General features: G+C 40.8%; 1 long non-coding RNA gene across 2 annotated transcripts in view; it reads left to right on the top strand.

Annotated features, from left to right (window-relative positions):
* Positions 1–25,905, top strand: part of LOC109549584 (uncharacterized) — a 286,346-nt gene that overhangs the window by 163,859 nt on the left and 96,582 nt on the right. The window lies entirely within an intron of this gene.

The following is a 25,905-nucleotide window of genomic DNA, read 5'->3' as shown; positions in this document are numbered from 1 at the left end:
GGCTAAAATTCCTCTGGGAGTCCTTTACAGAACTGATGTCTAAATGGGGTTGGATGAAAGAGCTGTGACCCCAAAGCCAAATCAAAGTGTTTCAATCCAGAAAAAGTAGGATCATCTTTTACACCATTGGAATAGACCAACAAGCAGAATTTGTAGGAAGTGGTGGACATACATCAGTCCTAAGAAATTGCCATATAGGTGGGAGTGGAAGTCTGATACTGAGATTTATGACTGGAGAAATCCAAATTGAAGTTTTATTATAGAGTAGGTAGCAGAGGAATGGATATACTTCAGAACACCAGGAATTTATTCTACTTTTGGGGTCTCTGAGCCCTTCTTGTGAAATTTGTGGGGACTACTCTGATGTAGGAAGAGAACCCCTTGTGAAGAACACGAGATGCTTCTATTGGATACTTTCAGAATCTAGACTTCGTGTGCATTTCTTTCCATCATCTTGAGTGTTGGAAGAGGGAGCTACAGTAGTGAGAGCATGGAAGTACTGGCCACAGCATATTGTTGTCTATCCTTTTAAGAAAACATAGGTTTTATTATTTGGTACTCACATTAAATTCTCCAACTAATTAAACGGGAAACTTAGAAGATCAGTATCTACATTTCAAAGGATCCTGTGCTTTAAAGAAAAGATTTACTGTAGGATTTTTTTTTACACGGAGTTATTCCTTGGGCATTCAAGTATACATTTATGTAGCATTAATTAATTCAAAGTGACTAAGGAGAAAAGGAACCTAAATGTGAAGCTTTAGGAGCTATTATTAATTGGAGATCAGTTATAAACAAAGATAAGTTTCTCTTAAGGCAAAATGTGCGTCCATAGGAAAACCAGATTTGATTTACAAAAATTCTATTCACATAGCTTATCAAGCATACTTGTGCTGGTTTTGTGTAATGCTGTTGCTGAGTACCTTTCTTTGTCTTGGTGTTTTTTTGTGGTTGATTCCACAAACTATTATAGTCAGGAATGGGAAATCAGCTTTCAGTAACAGTACATTAAGGATCCCCTTCTTGGGTAAGGAGACTGCCCCTAAGATAGTTATAGATCTATCATCTGTTTTTATAATTTCAAGTCAGCACTCAGTACTGACAGCTTATGGAGTAGAAAAATAATGCTGCCCTACCTATCTATAATCTATATTTATGGAATTTCTACATAGGATTCTCTACAGACGAGTTCAGTGTTGTGGTTGGAACTTTGTATTTCCTACATTTTAGTCATTTATAAATAATACAGAGACTGATAATTAGTCACATAAATAATACAGAGGCTATCCATGACCTTATTTCTTTTTATTACCGTTTTTCCTACTTAGACCATTATAATATATATTTGAAGGAGAAATGGAATTAGTCCCTACACTGTCGAACCCCCTTTGTTTATTGTCACAAGGGAAGACGTGAAAAATAAAAACTGAAATAGCCTTAACCATTTAAAGAAACAAGTGAAATAACTAAACATTAAGGCAGCAGTCATTGATTTACCAGACATTATGTTCAAAAGGTAATCTGCCTGTTTGACTTCTCCCCTGAGATGCCTCACAAACATCTCAAGAGCAGCATATCCTAAATGGAACTCTATTTTCTCCTCCAAACTATCCCCTTATCTCCAGTTTTCCATTTCCACAAATGGCACACACATCCACCCAACTATTCATGTAACTGTTTCTGATACACCTCAAATACAATCTATAAGCAGGTCCTGCTGATTCTGAAATGTCTTGGCTCCATAAACTTGATCCATGGACATTGCCATTTTCTTAGTCTAAGACATTCTTATTGTTCACCTGTACTGTTACCTTAGTGTACTAACTGGCCTCCCTTCTTCACTCTTGGCTGCTCGCATCAATTATCCACCCACAGAGAGGAATGATTTTCCAAAGATATTTATCAACCCATTTTATTCCCCTGGCTATAATTCATTAATAGCTTTCCATTGTACTTGGACTAAAATCCAAAATCCTTTTAAGGGGCTACAAACTCTTACATGATATGGCTCTTCTCCTCAACCACTCACTTTCTACTCTTCAGCCAACCCTGTCAAGTATCCTGAACACATCATGGGCTCTCTGCCTTAGGGCTCTGCTGCATCCCCACATCACACGCCCAGTGTACACGTGACTCACTGCTTTCCATCCTGTAGGTCTTGGCTCAAGTGTCAGCTCTTCAGAGAGACATTGCCTTATAGTTTTCTCTTTTACTCTCTTTCTCAGTTTCTTGTTGTTTCATTTATAGCACATAACATGTTTGTAATTTTTTTTGTCTGCTTGCTTATGTATTTCTCACTTCCCAACCAGTATGTAAATTCCACAAGAACAAAGTCTATTCCTCTTGAACAAGTTCCTTGCTTAGTGCCTCGCACACAGTAGGTAACCAGTAAATATTTGTTGAGTGAATCATCTTGGAATTCACTGTCCCACAGAAATGTTAAAAACCAATAGCTCATTTCTCAGGCACCTCATAAAAGCCTATTTATTTCAAAGATGTAATTTATCCATGGCTCTAGGATTAGCAGCTTGAGTTATGGGTTCTGAGAACTGGGGCTATGAAGTGAGGCTCAAGAAAAAGGAGAAGGATAATTTGCTCTCATTTTCTTTCTTTTTCCTTGTGATGAAAATTTTTCAGATTTGCTCTCTCAGAAACTTTCAGATATACAATACATATTATTAACTCTAGTCACCATGCTGTACATTACATCTCCACAATGTTACTAATTTTATAACTGGAGGTTTATACTTTTTAACCCCCTTCACCCATATCATTCTCTCCCACCCCTGCCTCTGGCAATCACCCATCTGTTCTTTGTACCCCTGAGCTCATTTTCTTTTTTTGTTCTTGTCTTTTTTAGATTCCACGTATAAGTGGGATCACACAGTATTTGTTCTTATCTGTTTGAGTTTTTTCACTTAGCATGATACCTTCAAGATCCATCTATATTGTCGCAAATGGCAAGATTTCCTTCTTTTCTATGGTCAAATAATATTACATTATATATATAATGTAATATTACACACACACACACACACACACACACACACACACACACACACACCCCACACCTTCTTTATCCATTCACTTATTGATGGACATTTAGGTTGCTTCCATATCTTGGCTATTGTAAGTAATGCTGCAACGAACTTGGGTGTGTGTGTATCTTTTAGAGCTAGTTTTTTTTTTTTTTTTTCTTCAGATATATATCTAGGAGTGGAATTACTGGATCATATGGTAGTTCTCTTTTTAGTTTTTGAGGGACCTCCATACTGTTTTCCACAGTGGCTGCAGCAATTTACATTCCCACCAATGGTGTACAAGGGTTCCCTTTTCCCCACATCCTTGCCAGCAGTTATTTTCTCTTATCTTTTTGATGGTATCCATTTTAACAGGTGTGAGGTGATAATTCATTGTGGTTTTGATTTGCATCTCCCTGGTGATTAGTGATATTGAGCACCTTTTCATGTACGCATTGGACGTTTGTATGTCTTCTTTGGAAAAATGTCTATTGCCCATTTTTAATGGGATTATTTGGGTTTTTTGCTACTGAGTTGTATGAGATCCTAATATATTTTGGATAATTTGCAAATATTTTCTTCCATCCAGTAGGTTGCCTTTTCATTTTATTGATGGTTTCTTTTGCTGTGCAGAAGCTTTCTAGTTTGATGTAGTTCCAGTTGTTTATTTTTGTTTTTGTTGCCTTTGCTTTTGGCGTCAAATCCAAAAACTCATCACCAAGGCTGATGTCAAGTAGCTTACTTTCTTCTAGGATTTATATGGTTTCAGGTCTTATGTTCAAATCTTTGATCCATTCTGAGTTAATCTTTGTGTGTGGTATAAGATAGGGGTCCAATTTTATTTTCTTATATACAGATTTAGCTATAGGCAAATTATTAAACTGATAAAGTTTGTCTTCAGCATCTTTATAATTCCTTCCCTGCAGCCTTATTTATTTTATATTGACTGTTATAAGGGACAGAGATCTATTCATGAAAGGCCAAGAAAAAGGAGATTATATAATGGGCAACCAAGGAAGGAACTAGATCTCAGAGAAAGAGGAACTGGGAAGCCATTGAGAAAAAGCTCAGTTTCTCTCTTTCTCTCTGTCTGTCTCTCTCTCTGTCTGTCTCTTGGGGCCCCAGCTATTCTCTGTCATATGTTCTATACTCTGCTATATGTTCTATTCTCTGCTGTCTTATAACTTGGGTTTTTAAAAAGTCATCACAGCCAACACTTTCTAGGATCCTTTTATACTGTAACTCTTAAGCTTGGGTTTCAATTATGTACTAACTACTTCAGACTGCCTTCTGAGAGAGAGAGAGAGAGAGAGACAGAGACAGAGACAGAGACAAAGAGAGAGATGACAGAGACAGAGAGAGTGAAAGATCTTATTGGTCCTCTTCATCTTTCTGAGCCAGGCTATAGGCTGCTTTCTAGCTTATTTGTTGGCTTCCCATTGGGTTACTTGTCCATCCTTGGACCAGTCATCTGTGCCTGAGGTAAGGTGTGAGGCCATGTGATGCGAACATGGTCATGGAGGCAGCAGGTGTTGTGAGTTGTTCACACTCCCTCAGAAAGGAATATGCATGGGCAGGAAAGATCTGCATCTCCAGTACCATGTCTCAATTCATAATGCCCTCTTTCCAACCTGCCAGCTCCCTTACTCTGGCCTAAGCATCCATTCCAAGCCCTCAACCTAAAACCTGCCCAACAGGACCCATAAGTACCCACCCTTTTCGTTCAGTTTTACTTTACCTAGACTGGTTATGATCCCTATGTGATAGGCACTGTACTAGTCACTTGAGATAGAAAATTGAATAGAATATGGTCCCTACTTTCAAGGAGTTTGCAGTATGGATTAAGGGGGTGGTCCAGTATACCATCAACTATTTTTTAGTGTGCTCAATGGTATTACAGATTGGTATAACTAAAGTGTGTTTTCAGAGTCCAGTGGTGAAGGTTAATGATTCTGCAGGAGGAGAAAGAGAGAGCAGGATAAGACTTCACAGAAGGCCTGACACTGCAAGTGGGTTTTGAAAGATGAGCTGGAGTTGAGAAGGGGATGAAGTTATTAGCAAAGCATAGAGCTGTAAGTCACAGCTTGTTAGACAACAGCTCTGTCTGATGTGTGAAGTACATGGAACAGGAGTTCTACTAAGATATGGGCTGGAAAACTGGGGTGGAATCCAACTACTGGTCATGGTGCAGCAATAGGTGCTTATTAAACTAACAATAGGTATTTACTAAACATCTAATATGTATCAAAAAAGAGCTCAGAAGAGAGCTAGATTTATATGCCATCATATTTAAACACACGGGTGTGGATGATATCTGCCAGGAAGAACATGCAAAGAAAAAAATGAACTGGGGGTGGTGTGGAGGACACACTGACATTAAAGATATCACAGATAGCATATTGACAAAGTAGGAGAGAACGAGGGGAGAGTAGAGGTAGAGGCCCTGGGAAGAGATTCAGGAAAGTAGGAGTAGTCAGCAGGGTCAGGAGCTGCAGAATGATCAGATAAGATGAAGACTGCAATTTGGCATTTAGGAAGTTTATTATGAGTGAGACATAGAGCAAAGAGGCAGTGGGGACTCTGGGGATAGAGGGTAGCAGGTAGTCACCTCCCAGTTTTGCCTGGAGCTGACCCTGCACAAAAGAGTCTCATTTAAGTCAGTTTGAATACTTTCTTAGCAGCTCTTGGAAAAGGTTTGTTGAGGAAGGAGATTGAAGTTCTTGGCTTAAATGAAGGTTCTGGATTATTTATGGATTTAATTTATTCCTGTGACCCATGTCCCTAGTTGACACAAGCTATCAAGAGTTAGCTGCATTTTTTTCTTCTTGAAAAAGTAGGAAGGATATTTAATCACAACTGAGTTACAGTAATAGAGATTTTAATGAAACTGGGCTGGGCTAGGACTGGGAGGTTGCATAAGCTATCTGAGAGCGAACATTCCTCTGGGTGCACTCTGTGCACGGGCATAATTCTTAGGACTAAAATATACTATTTAATCCAAAGAGCTCACGGGGTTTTCATAAATGCAGTTTAAAGTCCATGCAAATATGCATAGTACATAAACAGAATTTTCTGGGAATTTTAAGCCTCTGTATAACTTAGATAAAACGTAAAAAGAAAATGTTCGATAAATTTGATAGCATGGGTTTTTCCCTGGCAGTCCAGTGGTTAGGACTCTATGCTTCCACTGCTAAGGGCCCAGGTTCGATCTCTGGTCGGGGAACTAAGTTCCCACACGCAAGATGCACAGCGTGAGAAAAACAAACCAACAAACATGAAGTCTCACCAAACAAAGAGTATCAATAAAGATAAAAACTATTAAAAATTTTTGATAGCTGGCTTATTAAAATTAGTTTACCTTCCATGGAACTCAAGGTAAAGACTATTGACTGAAACCCCACCTCCCCTTCTACATATTCAGCCTTTCTTTGAGGATAATTGAGAGGGTCTGAAGACTTGTCACCATCTGGAGCTTAGGGGTCATTTCATACAGCTTCCCCATTTTGCAACGAGGAAACTGAGGGCCACAGAGGAGAAATGATGTGTCCAAGTGCCTCCCTGTTTCATGCCAGAGCTGGAGAAAGAACTGAGTTTAGGGTACTTGCTATAGGGTGAAACCCACATTCCTACTGATGCTAGCAATAAAAAAGCAACAAGGGTACAATCCTATTAACTCTCCTAACTCCTCTCTAGGCCTCTTTAATACTGCCAGAGTTTTCTTTCCAAAACAAATCTGTCTGTGTTATTCCTTCTGTGTAAAATTCTTCAGTGGCTTCCCACTGCCTATGGGATGAAGTCCAGATTCCTTTGGATAATAAACGCCTACCTATTTCTCTGGTCCTGGGGGCCCACTTCCTGCTCCTCGAGCTGTGCCTTTCAGACACACTTACCCGTGGGCAGTCCCAGACTCACGTTCTCACACCTTTTCTCTATCCCTTTCTGGGATCCCCCTGCCCCTCCCAGGGCTCACCAATGCCTGGTCATCGACCAAACTCAGCCGAAGCACCACCGCCTCCCAGAGACCTTCCCGTACCTTTTCCCTTTGTGCTGTCTTTCTAGGAGGTTGCATATCTCTGTATAATACCTGCCACATTGATTGGAAGTCATTGGCTTATATGTTTGACTATTCGGCTAGTAGATCCTTGAGTTCAGAGAATGTCTTATTCATTTTCACATTCTCAGCGCACAATGCCTGGGATGTGTAGGTGCTCAGTACATGATTGTGGAATTGAATTGAACAATAACAACAAATCCAGTAGTCATGAGCCCCTAATAGAAAATTTAGGTGAGATTATCCCATGAGCCCTTACCAGTTTGAAACTGCCCTACTTTGCCTACCTCTTCCATCTGTTCTTCACAACCTTATGGAGAAATTGGTCAACTCGTTATTCTCCAGGGACACCACGTGCATTTCTTCCTCCCCGCCGTGCCCTTGTCCGTGGCATTATCCCTGCCTGGCAGGCCCGTCTCCTTGTTTATCTAGGAGTTATTGACTACCTATATGTCTACCTATACGTTGTGCTCGGCTCTTATCTTCACCTGTCTAAATAGGACGCTGCCATTCCAGGTCACCTCAAGTCCTATTCACACTTGCATCTTCTAACCAATGCCCTCTTTATCACTTTATCACTTCCTATAGGTCCTGTGTATTTGATATTTAATATAAACTATCTTTTATGCTTAATTTTCATTCTGGGACTATTACATACCTATTCAACTAAGTTATAAGACTCTCGAGGGCAGGAACTGTATCTTCAGCTCCTAACTTTAGGAAGTGCCTTAATAAATGTTGGCCAGTGATTGAGAGGACTCAAGGGACTTTTCCATGGTGAGGCTTTGTGATTTTGCTACTAGATTCAGCTGAGTGTGATTCTCACGGAGGCATTTCAGGCTGGCCAAGGTCAGGGGTTCTGGAATTGAAGGGTGACTTTCAGAAGCATAATTGCCCATGTTCATTAAAACTAAATATCTCCCAGATGGAAAGACTAGATCATGTAGAGATTTTTCCAATTTGCAGTGACTTATAGACATAATACAATAGCAATTAAAATCTGATTGGGTTGGAGAGAAGAGTTTATCTGAAATAGCCAGAATTTACAAAAGAATTTCTATTTTTGAAAGGCTATCCCTATTAGATCTTAAAGCACAAAAAGTTATAGTAGTTAAAATATTTTTGTACTCATCCACAGATTGAAAATATATCAGTGTTTTGTTGTATGTATGTTTCATATTATACTATAATGCATATGTAAAAAATGCGTGGAACTGGTCTCATCTTGCTCTCAGTCTTCACTGGAGCAATAGTGGAAAAAACCTTAATATACTTTTTCCTTTCCCCTTCCTAGGGACAGCAAGGGAAGGAAGTGGATTATCAAATAAAAGGTATTGGGAAGTATTTCAAAAATCCATGTCCCTTTCCCATGAAAATTTAGTTATATGAGTCAAGAGATAACATAAAACAGTGGCAAAGGGCAGATTTTTTCTTAAAAATATTGTTGAGATGACTGCTTAGCAATTTAAGGGGATTAATTTAAGCTATCTAGTAAAATAAGTACCAAATAGAAAGTACAAAAAGAAAAAAAAGTAAATATAAAAAAATCAGACCACAGTCTAGCATGAAGAAAATAACCTGAAGATTTATCGAACTTTAGAGGGGGGTGCATTTTACGTGTTTGGGGTTTAGAATGGCTTAATGATGATGCTGTAGCATGTAAAGATCCACAGTAATTGTCCTGCCTATCTGGCACTGTGTCCCTAAGAGCACCTGGAACAACGTGGTTCAGTAACTACTTGTAGAAAGTGGGGACACATGGATGTCTGAGCGAGTGTGTGCACCCTTCAGTGTGATGAGCTGTGAGAATTCTCTGGGTGCCTGTTTTGACTCCTTTTGAACCCTGGAGAGAGGAGGCAAAAAGACCTCATGGGGCCATCAGGCATCACTTCTGACCCTTCAGGGCTGTGCTAGTCTTCATATTCTATGGGAAGAAGGCAAAGGAGGATGGGATCTTGGAATCAAAAGATAAAAATAGGGCTTCCCTGGTGGCACAGTGGTTGAGAGTCCGCCTGTCAATGCAGGGGACACGGGTTCGTGCCCCGGTCTGGGAAGATCCCACATGCCGTGGAGTGGCTAGGCCCGTGAGCCATGGCCGCTGAGCCTGCGCGTCCGGAGCCTGTGCTCTGCAACGGGACAGGCCACAACAGTGAAAGGCTCACATACCGAAAAAATAAAATAAAATAAAATAAAAATAAAAATATAAAGCTCTTTCAAGGATGTAGGATGGGGAGGGAGTGGATTGGTGGATGAGGTGAATTTCTAAATACCCTTTAATCTTTTTTTTTAACATCTTTATTGTATAATAATTACTTTACAATGGTGTGTTAGTTTCTTTACAACAAAATGAATCAGTTAGATATATACATATGTTCCCATATCTCATCCCTCTTGCGTCTCCCTCCCTCCCACCCTCCCTATCCAACCCCTTCAGGCTATCACAAAGCACAGAGCTGATCTCCCTGTGCTATGCGGCTGTTTCCCACTAGCTATCTACCTTACGTTTGGTAGTGTATATATGTCCATGCCTCTCTCTCGCTTTGTCACAGCTTACCTTTCCCCCTCCCCATATCCTCAAGTCCATTCTCTAGTAGGTCTGTGTCTTTATTCCTGTCTTACCCCTAGGTTCTTCATGACATTTTTTTTTCTTAAACTCCATATATGTGTGTTAGCATACAGTATTTGTCTCTCTCTTTCTGACTTACTTCACTCTGTATGACAGACTCTAAGTCTATCCACCTCATTACAAATAGCTCAATTTCGTTTCTTTTTATGGCTGAGTAATATTCCATTGTATATATGTGCCACATCTTCTTTATCCATTTATCCGATGATGGGCACTTAGATTGTTTCCATCTCCGGGCTATTGTAAATAGAGCTGCAATGAACATTTTGGTACATGACTCTTTTTGAATTATGGTTTTCTCAGGGTATATGCCCAGTAGTGGGATTGCTAGGTCATATGGTAGTTCTATTTGTAGTTTTTTAAGGAACATCCTTAAAAAGTTCTATTTGTAGTTTTTTAAGGAACCTCTCCACAGTGGCTGTATCAATTTACATTCCCACCAACAGTACAAGAGGGTTCCCTTTTCTCCACACCCTCTCCAGCATTTATTGTTTCTAGATTTTTTGATGATCGCCATTCTGACTGGTGTGAGATGATATCTCATTATAGTTTTGATTTGCATTTCTCTAAAGATTAGTGATGTTGAGCATTCTTTCATGTGTTTGCTGGCATTCCGTATATCTTTTTTGGAGAAATGTCTATTTAGGTCTTCTGCCCAGTTTTGAACTGGGTTGTTGGTTTTTTTGTTATTAAGCTGAAGAGCTGCTTATAAATTTCGGAGGTTAATCCTTTGTCTGTTGCTTCATTTGCAAATATTTTCTCCCATTCTGAGGGTTGTCTTTTGGTCTTGTTTATGGTTTCCTTTGCTGTGCAAAAGCTTTGAAGTTTCATTAGGTCCCATTTGTTTATTTTTGTTTTTATTTCCATTTCTCTAGGAGGTGTGTCAAAAAGGATCTTGCTGTGATTTATGTCATAGAGTGTCTTGCCTATGTTTTCCTCTAAGACTTTGATAGTTTCTGGCCTTACATTTAGGTCTTTAATCCATTTTGAGTTTATTTTTGTGTATGGTGTTAGGAAGTGTTCTAATTTCATTCTTTTGCATGTACCTGTCCAGTTTTCCCAGCACCACTTATTGAAGAGGCTGTCTTTTCTCCACTGTATGTTCTTGCCTCCTTTATCAAAGATAAGGTGACCATATGTGTGCGGGTTTATCTCTGGGCTTTCTATCCTGTTCCATTGATCTATCTCTCTGTTTTTGTGCCAGTACCATACTGTCTTGATTACTGTAGCTTTGTAGTATAGGCTGAAGTCAGGGAGCCTGATTCCTCTATCTCCGTTTTTCGTTCTCAAGATTGCTTTGGCTATTCGGGGTCTTTCGTGTCTCCATACAAATCGTGAATTTTTTTGTTCTAGTTCTGTGAAAAATGCTAGTGGTAGTTTGATAGGGATTGCATTGAATCTGTAAATTGCTTTGGATAGTAGAGTCATCTTCACAATGTTGATTCTTCCAATCCAAGAACATGGTATATCTCTCCTTCTATTTGTATCGTCTTTAATTTCTTTCATCAGTGTCTTATAATTTTCTGCGTACAGGCGTTTTGTCTCCTTAGGTAGGTTTTTTCCTAGATATTTTATTCTTTTTGTTGCAATGGTAAATGGGAGTGTTTTCTTGATTTCACTTTCATATTTTTCATCATAGTGTATAGGAATGCCAGAGATTTCTGTGCATTAATTTTGTATCCTGCTACTTTACCAAATTCATTGATTAGCTCTAGTAGTTTTCTGGTAGCATCTTTAGGATTCTCTATGTATAGGATCATGTCATCTGCAAACAGTGACAGCTTTACTTCTTCTTTACCAATTTGGATTCCTTTTATTTCCTTTTCTTCTCTGATTGCTGTGGCTAAAACCTCCAAAACTATGTTGAATAAGAGTGGTGAGAGTGGGCAACCTTGTCTTGTTTCTGATCTTAGTGGAAATGCGTTCAGTTTTTCACCATTGAGGACGATGTTGGCTGTGGGTTTGTCATATATGGCCTTTATTATGTTGAGGAAAGTTCCCTCTATGCTTAGTTCCTGCATGGTTTTTATCATACATGGGTGTTGAATTCTGTCGAAAGCTTTCTCTGCATCTATTGAGATGATCATATGGTTTTTCTCCTTCAGTTTGTTAATATGGTGTATCACGTTGATTGATTTGCTTATATTGAAGAATCCTTGCATTCCTGGAATAAACCCCACTTGATCATGGTGTATGATCCTTTTACTGTGCTGTTGGATTCTGTTTGCTAGTATTTTGTTGAGGATTTTTGCATCTATCTTCATCAGTGATATTGCCCTGTAGTTTTCTTTCTTTGTGACATCCTTGTCTGGTTTTGGTATCAGGGTGATGGTGGCCTCGTAGAATGAGTTTGGGAGTGTTCCTCCCTCTGCTATATTTTGGAAGAGTTTGAGAAGGATAGGTGTTAGTTCTTCTCTAAATGTTTGATAGAATTCGCCTGTGAAGCCTTCTGGTCCTGGGCTTTGTTTGTTGGAAGATTTTTAATCACCGTTTCGATTTCAGTGCTTGTGATTGGTATGTTCATATTTTCTATTTCTTCCTGATTCAGTCTTGGCAGGTTGTGCATTTCTAAGAATTTGTCCATTTCTTCCAGGTTGTCCATTTTATTGGCATAGAGTTGCTTGTAGTAATCTCTCATGATCTTTTGTATTTCTGTAGTGTCAGTTGTTACTTCTCCTTTTTCATTTCTAATTTTATAGATTTGAGTCTTCTCCCTTTTTTTCTTGATGAGTCTGGCTAATGGTTTATCAATTTTGTTTATCTTCTCAAAGAACCAGCTTTTAGTTTTATTGATCTTTGCTATTGTTTCCTTCATTTCTTTTTCATTTATTTCTGATTTGATTTTTGTGATTTCTTTCCTTCTGCTAACTTTGGGGTTTTTTTGTTCTTTCTCTAATTGCTTTAGGTGCAAGGTTAGGTCGTTTATTCGAGATGCTTCCTGTTTCTTAAGGTAGGATTGTACTGCTATAGACTTCTCTCTTAGAACTGCTTTTGCTGCATCCCATAGAGTTTGGGTTGTCGTGTCTCCATTGTCATTTGTTTCTAGGTATTTTTTAATTTCCTCTTTGATTTCTTCAGTGATCAGTTCGTTATTAAGTAGTGTATTGTTTAGCCTTCATGTGTTTGTATTTTTTACAGATCTTTTCCTGTAATTGATATCTAGTCTCATAGTGTTGTGGTCGGAAAAGATACTTGATACAATTTCAATTTTCTTAAATTTACCAAGGCTTGATTTGTGACCCAAGATATGATCTATCCTGGAGAATGTTCCATGCGCACCTGAGAAAATGTGTGTTCTGTTGTTTTTGGATGGAATGTCCTATAAATATCAATGAAGTCCATCTTGTTTAATGTATCATTTAAAACTTGTGTTCCTTTATTTATTTTCATTTTGGATGATCTGTCCATGGGTGAAAGTGGGGTGTTAAAGTCCCCTACTATGAATGTGTTACTGTCGATTTCCCCTTTTATGGCTGTTAGTGTTTGCCTTATGTATTGAGGTGCTCCTATGTTGGGTGCATAAATATTTACAATTGTTATATCTTCTTCTTGGATCGATTCCTTGATCATTATGTAGTGTTCTTCTTTGTCTCTTCTAATACTTTTTATTTTAAAGTCCATTTTGTGTGATACAAGAATTGCTACTCCAGCTTTCTTTTGGTTTCCATTTGCATGAAATATCTTCTTCAATCCCCTTACTTTCAGTCTGTATGTGTCTCTAGGTTGGAAGTGGGTCTCTTAAAGACAGCAAATATATGGGTCTTGTTTTTGTATCCATTCAGCCAATCTGTATCTTTTGGTGGGAGCATTTAGTCCAATTACATTTAAGGTAATTATCGATATATATGTTCCTATTTCCGTTTTCTAAATTGTTTTGGGTTCGTTATTGTAGGTCTTTTCCTTCTCTTGTGTTTCTTGCCTAGAGAAGTACCTCTAGCAGTTGTTGTAAAGCTGGTTTGGTGGTGCTGAACTCTCTCAGCTTTTGCTTGTCTGTAAAGGTTTTAATTTCTCCATCAAATCTGAATGAGATCCTTGCTGGGTAGAGTAATCTTGGTTGCAGTTGTTTCTCCTTCATCACTTTAAATATGTCCTGCCAGTCCCTTCTGGCTTGCAGAGTTTCTGCTGAAAGATCAGCTGTTAACCTTATGGGGAATCCCTTGTGTGTTATTTGTTGTTTTTTCTTTGCTGCTTTTAATATGTTTTCTTTGTAGTTAATTTTTGACAGTTTGATTAATACGTGTCTTGGCATATTTCTCCTTGGATTTATCCTGTATGGGACTCTCTGTGCTTCCTGGACTTGATTAACTATTTCCTTTCCCATATTAGGGAAGTTTTCAACTATAATCTCTTCAAATGTCTTCTCAGTCCCTTTCTTTTTCTCTTCTTCTTCTGGAACCCCTATAATTCAAATGTTGGTGCGTTTAATGTTGTCCCAGAGGTCTCTGAGACTGTCCTCAGTTCTTTTCATTCTTTTTTCTTTATTCTGCTCTGCAGTAGTTATTTCCACTATTTTATCTTCCAGGTCACTTATCCGTTCTTCTGCCTCAGTTATTCTGCTATTGATCCCATCTAGAGTATTTTTCATTTCATTTATTGTGTTGTTCATCATTGTTTGTTTCATCTTTAGTTCTTCTAGGTCCTTGTTAAATGTTTCTTGCATTTTGTCTATTCTATTTCCAAGATTTTGGATCATCTTTACTATCATTATTCTGAATTCTTTTTCAGGTAGTCTGCCTATTTCCTCTTCATTTGTTAGGTCTGGTGGATTTTTATCTTGCTCCTTCATCTGCTGTGTGTTTTTCTGTCTTCTCATTTTGCTTATCTTACTTTTTTGGGATCTCCTTTTTGCAGGCTGCATGTTTGTAGTTCCCATTGTTTTTGGTGTCTGTCCCCAGTGGCTAAGGTTGGTTCAGTGGGCTGTTTAGGCTTCCTGGTGGAGGGGACTAGTGCCTGTGTTGTGGTGGATGAGGCTGGATCTTGTCTTTCTGGTGGGCAGGTCCACGTCTGATGGTGTGTTTTGGGGTGTCTGTGGCCTTACTATGATTTTAGGAAGCCTCTCTGCTAATGGGTGGGGTTGTGTTCCTGTCTTGCTAGTTGTTTGGCATAGGATGTTCAGCACTGTAGCTTGCTGGTCGTTGAGGAAGCTGGGTGCTGGCATTGAGACGGAGATCTCTGGGAGATTTTCGCCATTTGATATTATGTGGAGCTGGGAGGTCTCTTGTGGACCATGTCCTGAAGTTGGCTCTCCCACCTCAGAGGCACAGCACTGACTCCTGGCTGCAGCACCAAGAGCCTTTCATCCACACGGCTCAGAATAAAAGGGAGAAAAAGTAGAAAGGAAGAATTAGTAGAAGTAGAAAGAAAGAGAGAAAGCAAGAAAGAAAGGAGGGTGGGAGGCAGGAAGGAAGGAAGGAGGGAAGGAAGGATAAAAAGAAAGAAAGACGATAAAGTGAAATAAAATAAAGTAAGATAAAATATAATAAAGTTATTAACATAAAAAGTAATTATTAAGAGAAAACAAAAAAAACGGACGGATGGAGCCCTAGGACAAATGGTGGAAGGAAAGCTATACAGACAAAATCTCACACAGAAGCATATACATACACAGTCACAAAAAGAGGAAAAGGGGAAAAAATCATAAATCTTGCTCTCAAAGTCCCCTCCTCAATTTGTGATGATTCATTGTCTAAAGGAGGGAAGAAAGGAAAGAATGAAGATAAAGTAAAATAAAATAAAGTTATTAAAATAAAAAGTAATTATTAAGAAGAAAAATTTTTAAAAAACGAAAAAACAACAAAAAAAGGACGGATAAAACCCTCGGACAAATGGAAGCAAAGCTATGCAGACAAAATCCCACACAGAAGCATACACATACACACTCACAAATAAAAGGAAAAGGGGAAAAAATCATAAAACTTGCTCTCAAAGTCCACCTCCTTAATTTGGGATGATTCGTTGTCTATTCATGTATTCCACAGATGCAGGGTACATCAAATTGATTATGGAGCTTTAATCCGCTGCTTCTGAGGCTGCTGGGAGAGATTTTCCTTTCTCTTCTTTGTTCTCACAGCTCCCAGGGGCTCAGCTTTGGATTTGGCCCCGCCTCTGCGTGTAAGTCGCCAGAGGGCGTCTGTTCTTCGCTCAGACAGGACGGGGTTAAAGAAGCTGCTGATTCGGGGGCGCTGGCTCACTCAGGCCGTGGGGAGGGAGGGGCACGGAGTGCGGGGCGAGCCTGCGGCGGCAGAGGCTGGCATGACGTTGCACCAGCCTGAGGCGCGCCGTGCGTTCTTCTGGGGGAGTTGTCCGTGGTTCCCGGGACCCTGGCAGTGGCGGGCTGCACAGGCTCCCGGGAGGGGAGGTGTGGAGAGTGACCTGTGCTCGCACACAGGCTTGTTGGTGGTGGAAGCAGCAGCCTTAGCGTCTCATGCCTGTCTCTGGGGTCCGCGCTTTTAGCCGCGGTTCGCGCCCATCTCTGGAGCTCCTTTAAGCAGCATTCTTAATTCCCTCTCCTCGTGCACCAGGAAACAAAGAGGGAAGAAAAAGTCTCTTGCCTCTTTGGTAGGTCCAGACTTTTTCCCGGACTCCCTCCCGGCTAGCCGTGGCGCACTAACCCCCTGGTTAGTGCGCCACGGTTGTGTGAACCGTGTGTGAACACAACCCCCAGGTTGTGTTCACGCCGCCAACCCCAGTCCTCTCCCTGCCTCCAACTGAAGCCCGAGCCTCAGCTCCAAGCCCCGCCCGCCCTGGCAGGGGAGCAGACAAGCCTCTCGGGCTGATGAGCGCAGGTAGGCACCGATCCTCTGTGTGGAAATCTCTCTGCTTTGCCCCCCGCACCCCTGTCACTGTGCTCTCCTCTGCATCTCTGAAGCTTCCCCCTCCGCCACCCACAGTCTCCGCCCGCTAAGGGGCTTCCTAGTGTGTGGAAACCTTTCCTCCTTCACGGCTGCCTCCCACTGGTGCAGGTCCCGTCCCTATTCTTTTGTCTCTGTTTTTTCGTTTTTCTTTTGCCCTACCCAGGTACGTGGGGACTTTCTTGCCTTTTGGGAGGTCTGAGGTCTTCTGCCAGCGTTCAGTAGGTGTTCTGTAGGAGTTGTTCCACGTGTAGATGTGTTTCTGGTGTATCTGTGGGGAGGAAGATGATCTCCGCATCTTACTCTTCCGCCATCTTCCCGGAAGCCAATACTGGATATTGTCAATAGCCTTTAATCTTAATCCTCTTCTTTATATTGTGGTCAGTAAAATGCTCATGTCCCCTTTTCTTGCTGAAATAACTAATAGAGCTAATAGAGCGGGGCGAGCGGAAAAAAGGCATTCCTTTGTCTGGATTTTTGTTAGTTTCATGAATAAGTGCTTACTTTGTGCCTTCAGAGAACTAGAGAGAAGAAGACAGACATAAATAACCCTTGCTTTGGAGTTTATCATGTGAAAGTAACTGGTCTTTATTAGTATTTTCCTTGTGGCATTGTGTTTTCAGAGAATGCTCAGTGTTAGACTTCGGCACATTAATTAGCCTTGGAAGCGTATGAATCCAGAATACATTATAGTCATTTGTCTTGGTCTTGTTCGTGTGCTACGTTCATCATTGTTTTATTTTTGAACACGGCTCCTTCTTTCCCTCCTGTCTGTAGCGTTATTAATAGCAGTAGGAGCTTCCTGGCTTCAGTCAGTGGCGTGCCTGGGAGGGACGTTCAAAAGAGATAGGAAGGATTCATCTCCCAAGTAATTGGTGTGCTGGGGAGTACCACTCCTTAGAAACCCTGTCCTTTGTGGTTCCTGATAAGGCTGGCATAGAGGGTGAACCATGGCCACCAGGGTAGACAGGGAGAAACTGGACCTTAGAACGAAAGCCCTCCCTCCCGCTCCTCCCTGGGTAGACAGGTGCTAGGAGAGTGCCAGTAAGAGGCACCAGCTGACAGTGGGAAGAAAGAACAGGCAGGTAGGCAGACCACGGCACCCAAGCCGGGGCAATCCTGGAGGAGGGTGTGAATGTAGAGAGCAGGCAGCGGGGCATATGGGAGTTGATTACATGCAGTGGTTAGGAAGGGCAGCTTTTAGAAGCAACACAAATGTCCATCAACAGATGAATGGGCAAAACGTGGTATATACATGCAATGGAATATTATTCAGCCTTAAAAAGGAAAGTAGTCCTGACATATGCTACAATGTGGATGAACTTTGAGGACATTATGCTAAGTGAAATAAACCAGTCACACACAAAAAAACACTGTACGTATTATTCCACTTATATGAGGTTCCTAGATTAGTCAAATTCATAGATAGAGAAAGACTAGTAGTGGTTTCCAGGGGCTGGAGGAACTGGGGAAGGAGGCGTTATTTAACAGGTGTAGAGTTTCAGTTTCACAAGATGAAAAAGTTCAGGAGCTCAGTTGCACAACAATGTGAATGCACTTAATGTTACTGAACCATACACTTAAAAATGGGTACTATGGTAAATTTTAGGTGTATTTTACCACATTTACAAATTGGAAAAAAAATCAGAGATGATCTAAAAGGAAAAAAGGAAGGCAGCTTTGAAGACAGGCTGCCTGAGTTCAAATCCTGGCACAGACACTGACTAGATGGGTGCCTTTGGGCAAATCAGGTAACCTCTCTGAGCTTTGGTTTTCTTTTTCAAATGGGACTGACAATAATAGTACCCATACTATAGGATTTGTTGTGAGAATTAAATGAGATACTATATGTAAAGCCTGTGGCACTTAGAAGAACACAACAGTGTTAGTTTTCACCATGATTATCAGAATAATGTGTGACCTTTTAAATATACAAGGCTGCAGTTTTCTTTAGGATGTCTGTCAGCATTCTAAGGGCATAGGGTCCCAGATACCAGGCTCAGATTGAGGGATATGACTTCAGTTCTTAGTGGGGCCTATAAGGAACAAGGTGTGATTTCATGCCAGAGTCAACAAATATTTATGGAGTACATGCTAGGGTTTGGGTTCTGCTCAAAGTGTAGAAAGACATTAATATAATCCTGCTCACAGTATGGTGGGGGTATTGTCAAGTTATTAAAGGGAAAATCCAGTTATATGAGTTATGATACCTAATAAGGACTTAGATATATTGTAGAACTCCAGTCAGTTATTAGAATTATACCGCAAGATAAAAATTAGATTAAAAGCAAAGGTGATGCTATTTATTAAGATTTTGCCAATTCCTAGTGCCATAAATCCCAGTTGAAACTAGCTTGAGCACATAATTTAATTTATTGCTTTACATAGTGAACATCTGGTTGTATACCTGGCTTCAGGCATGGCTGGACCCAGGTGTTCACGCATTTTTCTTAGGCAGTTCTTTGTGATGGGGGTAACATGGCCACTAATGCCATTGGTTTATATTCTATAAAATCAACACTCCTGTTCTTTCTCTTCCTGTTTCTTTTCTTCTTCCAGTCTTTTCCTTTCCCTTTCTGAACCATTCCACTTAAAAGCCATTAAGTGGGGCTGAGCAAGCTAAGAGTCTGCTGGGGGCAGGGGTGGAAAGCCGAGGTGGCACAGAGCAGGGTGTTGGACCCAATGGGGGGTGAGGAGGGCATCCCAGAGGGAGGCTGTTCTGTGCAGGGGGGGGCATAACAAGAGCATCCAGTAGGACGGCTGCTCAGTGTATTGTGTCAAAGCCTGAGTGAGGTGAGGAGGTGTCCATCCGGTGCAGGTACTGGAGATCAGGCAGCATGAGGAGGGGGTCCAGAGCAGAGGATGGCCTGGCATGGCATGTTGGAGCCCAGGCGGTATGAGGAGGGTGTCTGTGGACAAAGGTGGCCCAGAGTGAGGTGTCAGCGCCTGAGAAGAGTGACAAGGCTCCCCCTGTGCGGGCAGGCAGCTCCCGGAGAGGGTCCGAGCCCAGGCAGGGCGAGGAGGGGCCGGATTCCCGCTGTGAGAGAAACGTGGTGCAAATATGGAAAGGGGGAAAGATAAAATCAACCCTGTGATACTGGATTGGAACTGGAGGTATTGGTGTGGATTCGTGATTTTCTGGTTGTGGATGGATGGATGGATGGATAGATAGATGGAAAGATAGAGATGTAGAGTAAAAGATCAATATAAATGTAAATGTGCGTCTATGCAGTAGATACTGCTTTTTAAATATAAATATCCTGTGGTTTCTAAATACCGTTCTCCACTGAAAGGAGCCAGGGATTCTTGGAGAAATGGCTGATTGAAGGGCTGGGCAGGGAAGGCAAAAGATGAACCTGCAACATTTTGTGCATGAAAGTAAGGAAGCACTTAGAGAGTGAGAGGAGCATGTCCAAAGGACTCAGGAGCAGTTTGAAGGGCTCCACACGCCACATCTGGGACAATTTGAGCTTCAAAAATAAATAACGACACTAAGAGGTTAAAACCCACTGAATAGAACAGGGAACCGTGAGTTCAAACTGACACAGATTGAACGTTGGTGAAGAACTATGAAAAACAGACCTATTCATAGTCTCACGACAAAATACTTATTCCTTACGAAGGGAAAAGGCACGGGAAGGTGGCGAGTCCTAAAGAAAGGCTGAAGTGCTGGTGCTGGAGATGTCCCGTTTCACCAGGAGGCTGACTTCTACAGACTCTTAAGTCCCTCGTCCTCTGGCTTCTACCCGCGTTTGGCCGATGGATGGGCTGTGGCGGCAGGTGCTGGGAGGGTGAGGGGTAGACTTCTCTGCCTCTTCGCCAGCTGGGTTGCGGTGTGGAAGCTGCAGCGTTCCCCATAGTGCTCTCTCCTGGGCTACAGCTCTCCCTTTGGTCAGCGGTGATAATTACTGACCACTGATGTTAGCTTGGGGTGCGTCCCCGCCACCCCTTACTGCTTTCCCTTGATCCTGTCTACACCTCCGTGCCACATCCCTCCATTAAACTCTCGCTAGGGTGCCCTCTGTTTCTTGCCGGGAGCCTGACTGATACAGACATATGGCACTGTTACCAGAGAGAAGGGCAGACAGAAGTTCAGCAGCAACAATGGTGACTCACCACTGCTCCCAGATTAGACCATCCAGTCATCTCCCTTCAGATGGGGTTGGGTCCAGTGACCCAAGGTGTGAGAAGAGAATAAAACCAGAGAAAGGGAATCTAGAAGGACCTGACAGCAGCTCAGTGACCAGAGAGGAATTTTGTCCCAGTCATTTATACCGGAAAGGAAGGACTCCTTAAACTTCTGTTGGAGAGTGAGATACCTTCCCTCTCCCTCAGTTAAGGAGGCGGGGCCCTACATTATGAAGAATTGCATTTCAGAGCATCATAGACCTTTTGAATTCAACTGTCTTTATGATTTCTTCCAAAGAGGATCCGATTAAGAAACAATCCACAGGGCAGGGGAGTATCTTCTTTTAATACTGTGCAGTCTTGACTGCACTGTTATCACCTGGCAAATCATTATGTGGCAGACGCTCTTGTTTCTGGAACCTTTCTGTTTCAGCCATTTCTTCTTTTGTGTTCTGGAAGGCAAGCACAGACAAGGACGTGAAGTGGGAGGATTTTTAATGTCACATCAATTCAGAGGTGTCCCTTGTTCCAGCCTCTGAACATGGGGTGACACTTCTGAATACAGCCTGCTAAGAGAGCCGGCTAGGACTCACATGATTTATTGGGTTGCTAATCACCCCATTTGAGACTGAGCCCATTAAATTAGCCTGCAGCTCCAATTAAGGGAACTCAGACCAGAGACCATATTTAAGAGTGCTCCCTTGTCAGTTTCATCAGGGGTTTAAATTGAATTCTTACTGTTGGTAGGGAAAACTGAAACATGTCCTAATTCTGCTAAAAGTAGCAGAGAAATCACATACTGGGGTGCCTTTTCTGATGTGGGCAGGATTGCTCGTGGGGAGAAGGGGTGATATTTGCTGGGAGAGGTCACTTACATTCCCTTTTGGTTTCCATTCAAGTCCTGCTTGCTATGGACTCAATCACGACTGCAGACTTAGATGTCAGAATGCTCGTTTTCATAAATAAGTCTGGAAAACAGAAGCACATTCATCTCTTGCTGTTTTCAACTTTGGAGTAACTTTACAGAACCCACTGTTTTAATTAACACTGACTTAACAAAGAGTTCAGGTCAGAATTCGAGGACAGCTTGGTATAAGTTGACTATAGAAGAAAATCAAGGATTTCTTTTATAACGTTTCCTTCAGCTGCTTCTGCCACTTTTTTATGTACGCTGTGTGTATGTGGGGTGGAGGGTTAGCCTTATGAGGTAGGCTATTTTTATTTAAATGTCTTGAAGACTACAATAAAATACCGTGCAGGCATTCCCCAGATTAGGTGCACCTGATTTGTGAATGTTTGTTGCAGATGTGGTCCAGTTAATTAATAACCCTTCCCCTTCCTGCCTCACCACAAAGCCACTCTGCTCTCCTTCCCTTCTGCCATTTGCTGCCTCTGGAGAACATCTTGGGATCTTTGGCCACTGATGCCAGCTCAAGTCTGACTTGGGTACATTTCTGATCTACTGCCTTTTCCCTACAACTTCCTTTCTTTCTCTTGAAGCGATTGTTGTGCAACACAGTTTCTGGGTATTCTCTGATTTTCACTACTCTAGACTCTGCTAAATTCCTCCCTGGGCAATTATTCCCATATAAATAGTGTAGTAGTTTTTAAGACCATGGGCTTTGAATCAGACCAACTAGTTTAAGTCTTGGTTCTGCCACTTAACAGCAGTATGGGTTTGGGCAAATTATTTTGCTTCCTATGCCTCAGTCGTCCCCTCTATAAAATTGAGATAATAATATAATTATACTTATCTCTTAGCCATGTTATGTGGGTCACGTAAAAGATGTAAGTTGCATGGTGTGCTGGGAACACATTGTAAGTGCTCAGAAAAGGTGAGCTGCTGATGTTTATTATTTTTATTTTAGTTTCTTCTTTATCTTTCTTCCTTCCCCATCTTTCCTCTCTTTTCAATTTTACTCATTTATTTGAGGAAAACAAGCTTTCCCCCCCTTTTGATTGTCTCCTCTGATTCTGTGTTGGACCACAGGTGACAATGGGCAATAGTCAGTCCCCAGTGAGGGCTAGCCTGGGCACAGTGTGCCCTGCCACAGGGAGATGCTTAACAACCGCTCTGTTTTCCTGCTTTTCTTCACCCCTTAGTAGTCCTAAGTGACCCTATTCATAGATGCTACAGAGCAGAGTAATGCTGGGTTGCACTTGAATCAAGAAAAGCAAAACCATCTGCTTGGGAGGGGAGGTGTGGGGGGAGCATCAAACATGAGCCGTCATGCATTAGCAGTGAATACCATGTCCTGAAATTTCTAGTAAGGCCACTTCGGAATTCCAGAGTTTCTACCTTAGTCTCCATCTTCTTCAAATTACACATACTTTTTTATTTTTCAAGATGTATAGAAAAGCAAAATGGTTTAATTGATTTTTAGTATTTTTATGCTTTGTATAGGTGTTAGTACTGTGATAGTACACTTTTTTTTAAATTATTGAACTTGCAGAGCATTTTGCTTATATCAGAGGTTAATAGGGCTTTGTGTTGTAGCCTATAAAATTACTTCTGGGCTTCCCTGGTGGCGCAGTGGTTGGGAGTCCGCCTGCCGATGCAGGGGATGCGGGTTCGTGCCCCGTTCCGGGAAGATCCCACATGCCGCGGAGCGGCTGGGCCCGTGAGCCATGGCCGCTGAGCCTGGGCGTCCGGATTCTGTGCTCCGCAACGGGAGAGGCCACAGCAGTGAGAGGCCCGCGTACCGCAAAAAAAAGAAATTACTTCTATGTGGAAATAAGCTCTAAGTCCTTAACACCTAACTAATGAAAGAAATTTTCAGAAGGCCACACTTTTGTAAGTGTGGACTTAATGTATAGCATGATACGTACAATGCAGGTGGTATTTTTGCCAGGTCCAACCTCCATTCTGTCTAGATAAGACATTTACAAGGAGAGATCAAAGAACTCATTTAATGTCAAATGAAAATGTTATTTCTCTGGAACTGGATTGGCTTTTGTATTAATCAGGGTTCTCCAGACAAACAGAACCAGTAGAAATATATTTCTATATATGTGTATATTTCTATATATGTATATATTTCTCTCTCTCTCTCTCTCTCTCTCTCTCTCTATATATATATATATATATATATTTCTTCAAGGGCAGGAAAAGATGGACCTCCCAATTCAAGAAGATAGGGAATTTGTTCTTCCTTAGCCTTTGCTCCCATTTGAGGCCCCAGCAGTTTGGATGGTGCCCACCCATACTGGTGAGGCTGGACCTCTTTTCTCAGTCTGCTGAATCAAATGTTAATCTCTTCCAGAAACATCCTCACAGATATACCCAGAAATAATGTTTTACCAGATATCTGAGCATCCCTTAGCCCAGTCAAGTTGACGTAAAACTAACCATCACAGCTTTTAATCCCTTTTATAAATGGAAGTCTTGTCTTTTAGGTCATGTTTGCTATTATGATTTCGAGTTGAGTATAAAGGCCATACTCACAGATGTTTATGGCATTTAATATGGCATAGAAACCCAACTAAATTTCTAAAAATATACATAAACACAGAATCTGTGTGCTTATGTTTTTAAACTGGAGAGGTTAAAGAACCGTTTCAGATCTGCTTTTGGAGTAGTTTGAGTACTTTACCAACATTCAGCCTGTTTCAGTTATCCTGTGCCACCCACTGGTTCAATCAGATGAAGAATTTTAACACCAGGCATTTAAAAGAGAAAGGGAAAAGAGGTTCATTTATTTGTATTCTTCAAAGAGAAAGAGAGAGAGCATTAACACCATTTTCCATATTTTCCTACTTCTCATCCCAAGTTACCACCATTCTTCACAGGCAAGTGGTCCTCAAGTTGTAGTTAGTGGACCATGTATCTATTTGAATTTCCTTAGATGCTTGTTAGCATGCACATTCCTGGGAGCCACCCCAGACCTCCTGACTTGGAGTTTCAGCAAATTACATGGTTAAGAGTCCCCTAAATGATCTTTGTGAACTCTATAAAGTTTGAGAACCACTGCTTTCCAGATGATCCAATGTATGATGCTACAAACATGTGTGGGTGAAAAATCTATTCAAAGTGCAAGATAGCTCAACCAGTTTTTATGTAACAGAGTATAAAAAGTTCATTGGTATGATTTATTCTACATAGTTACTAACCTTTAAGAAACTACCAATTGTCAAGTTTTGAGGTCATATCAGAGAAGAATATTCACAATTATTTGAAAAGATTATTACAAATACTTTTTCCTTTTCCAACTACATAACTGAGCGAGGCTGAATTCTTTTCATTTACTTCAACCAAAAACATATCATATCAAAATAGATTAAATGCAGAAGCTGGTATGAGGATCTGTCTTCTATTTAAGCTAAACATCAGAGATTTTCAAAAACATGAAAAATATACGATCTTCTCACTAATTTTTTCTGTTTAGGAATATACATAAAATACATAAAAATATGGTATTTAACATGTAGTGGGTTTATTATTGCTATTTTAAAATGAATTAATAAATGCATATTTAAAAAAATTCTCATTTCCAGTTGCTAGGACAGTGATTGTCAATGGATATAACCCACATAAACAAAAGCTCTTTGGGGACCCCTATAATATTTAAGAGTGTAAAGTAATCCTGGGATCAAACAATTTGAGGACTAGAGACTAGGCTTTTTTCTAGGTACAGTGTAGTAATTGGTTTAGAGTTAACTTTGATTCATCGTACACTTAATGCCATATGTATTCACTATCTGAATGCTAAACATAGTAAGCTTGATTTTGCTTTTTTCTCATTGGGAGAAAAATCATAATGGTATCTATACCAAAATATTCTTAATTAATGTTTGTTTTACCTTTCCTAATTCCAAATAAGATTAGATAATCTTGAACAAGTTGGAAAATAAAAAGCCCTCTATTAGAACTAATGTTTTTGAGAGCTTCGTTTCCACCTACTGAAAATACATTTAAATTAGCAGAGATTAAAATCTTCTCTATTGAAATGCTCTTGGAAATCTTGCCATAAATGTGCCCTTTTCTTCATTCTGCCTCTATTTTCTCTTTTTCCAATTTATAGAGCATTTTTTTTTCTTTTCTCTCCTCTTCTTTCTTCCTTTCCTCTTCTTTTATTCATTTCCCCTCCTTTCCCTTTGCCTTATTATAGCTGGAAGTTATTTGCTCATGCGTTGCAGTTTTCAGTTTCTGCTGGTGTCCTCTAAGAAAGATGCTGAGTCGGTAAATATGAGCCAGGCATTGACAAAGTGTAGGTGCATCTTTGCTGTCTC

Source organism: Tursiops truncatus, chromosome 5 (assembly GCF_011762595.2).
Source record: "Tursiops truncatus isolate mTurTru1 chromosome 5, mTurTru1.mat.Y, whole genome shotgun sequence".
NCBI lineage: Eukaryota > Metazoa > Chordata > Mammalia > Artiodactyla > Delphinidae > Tursiops > Tursiops truncatus.
This window is presented reverse-complemented; position numbering and strand designations above follow the sequence as displayed.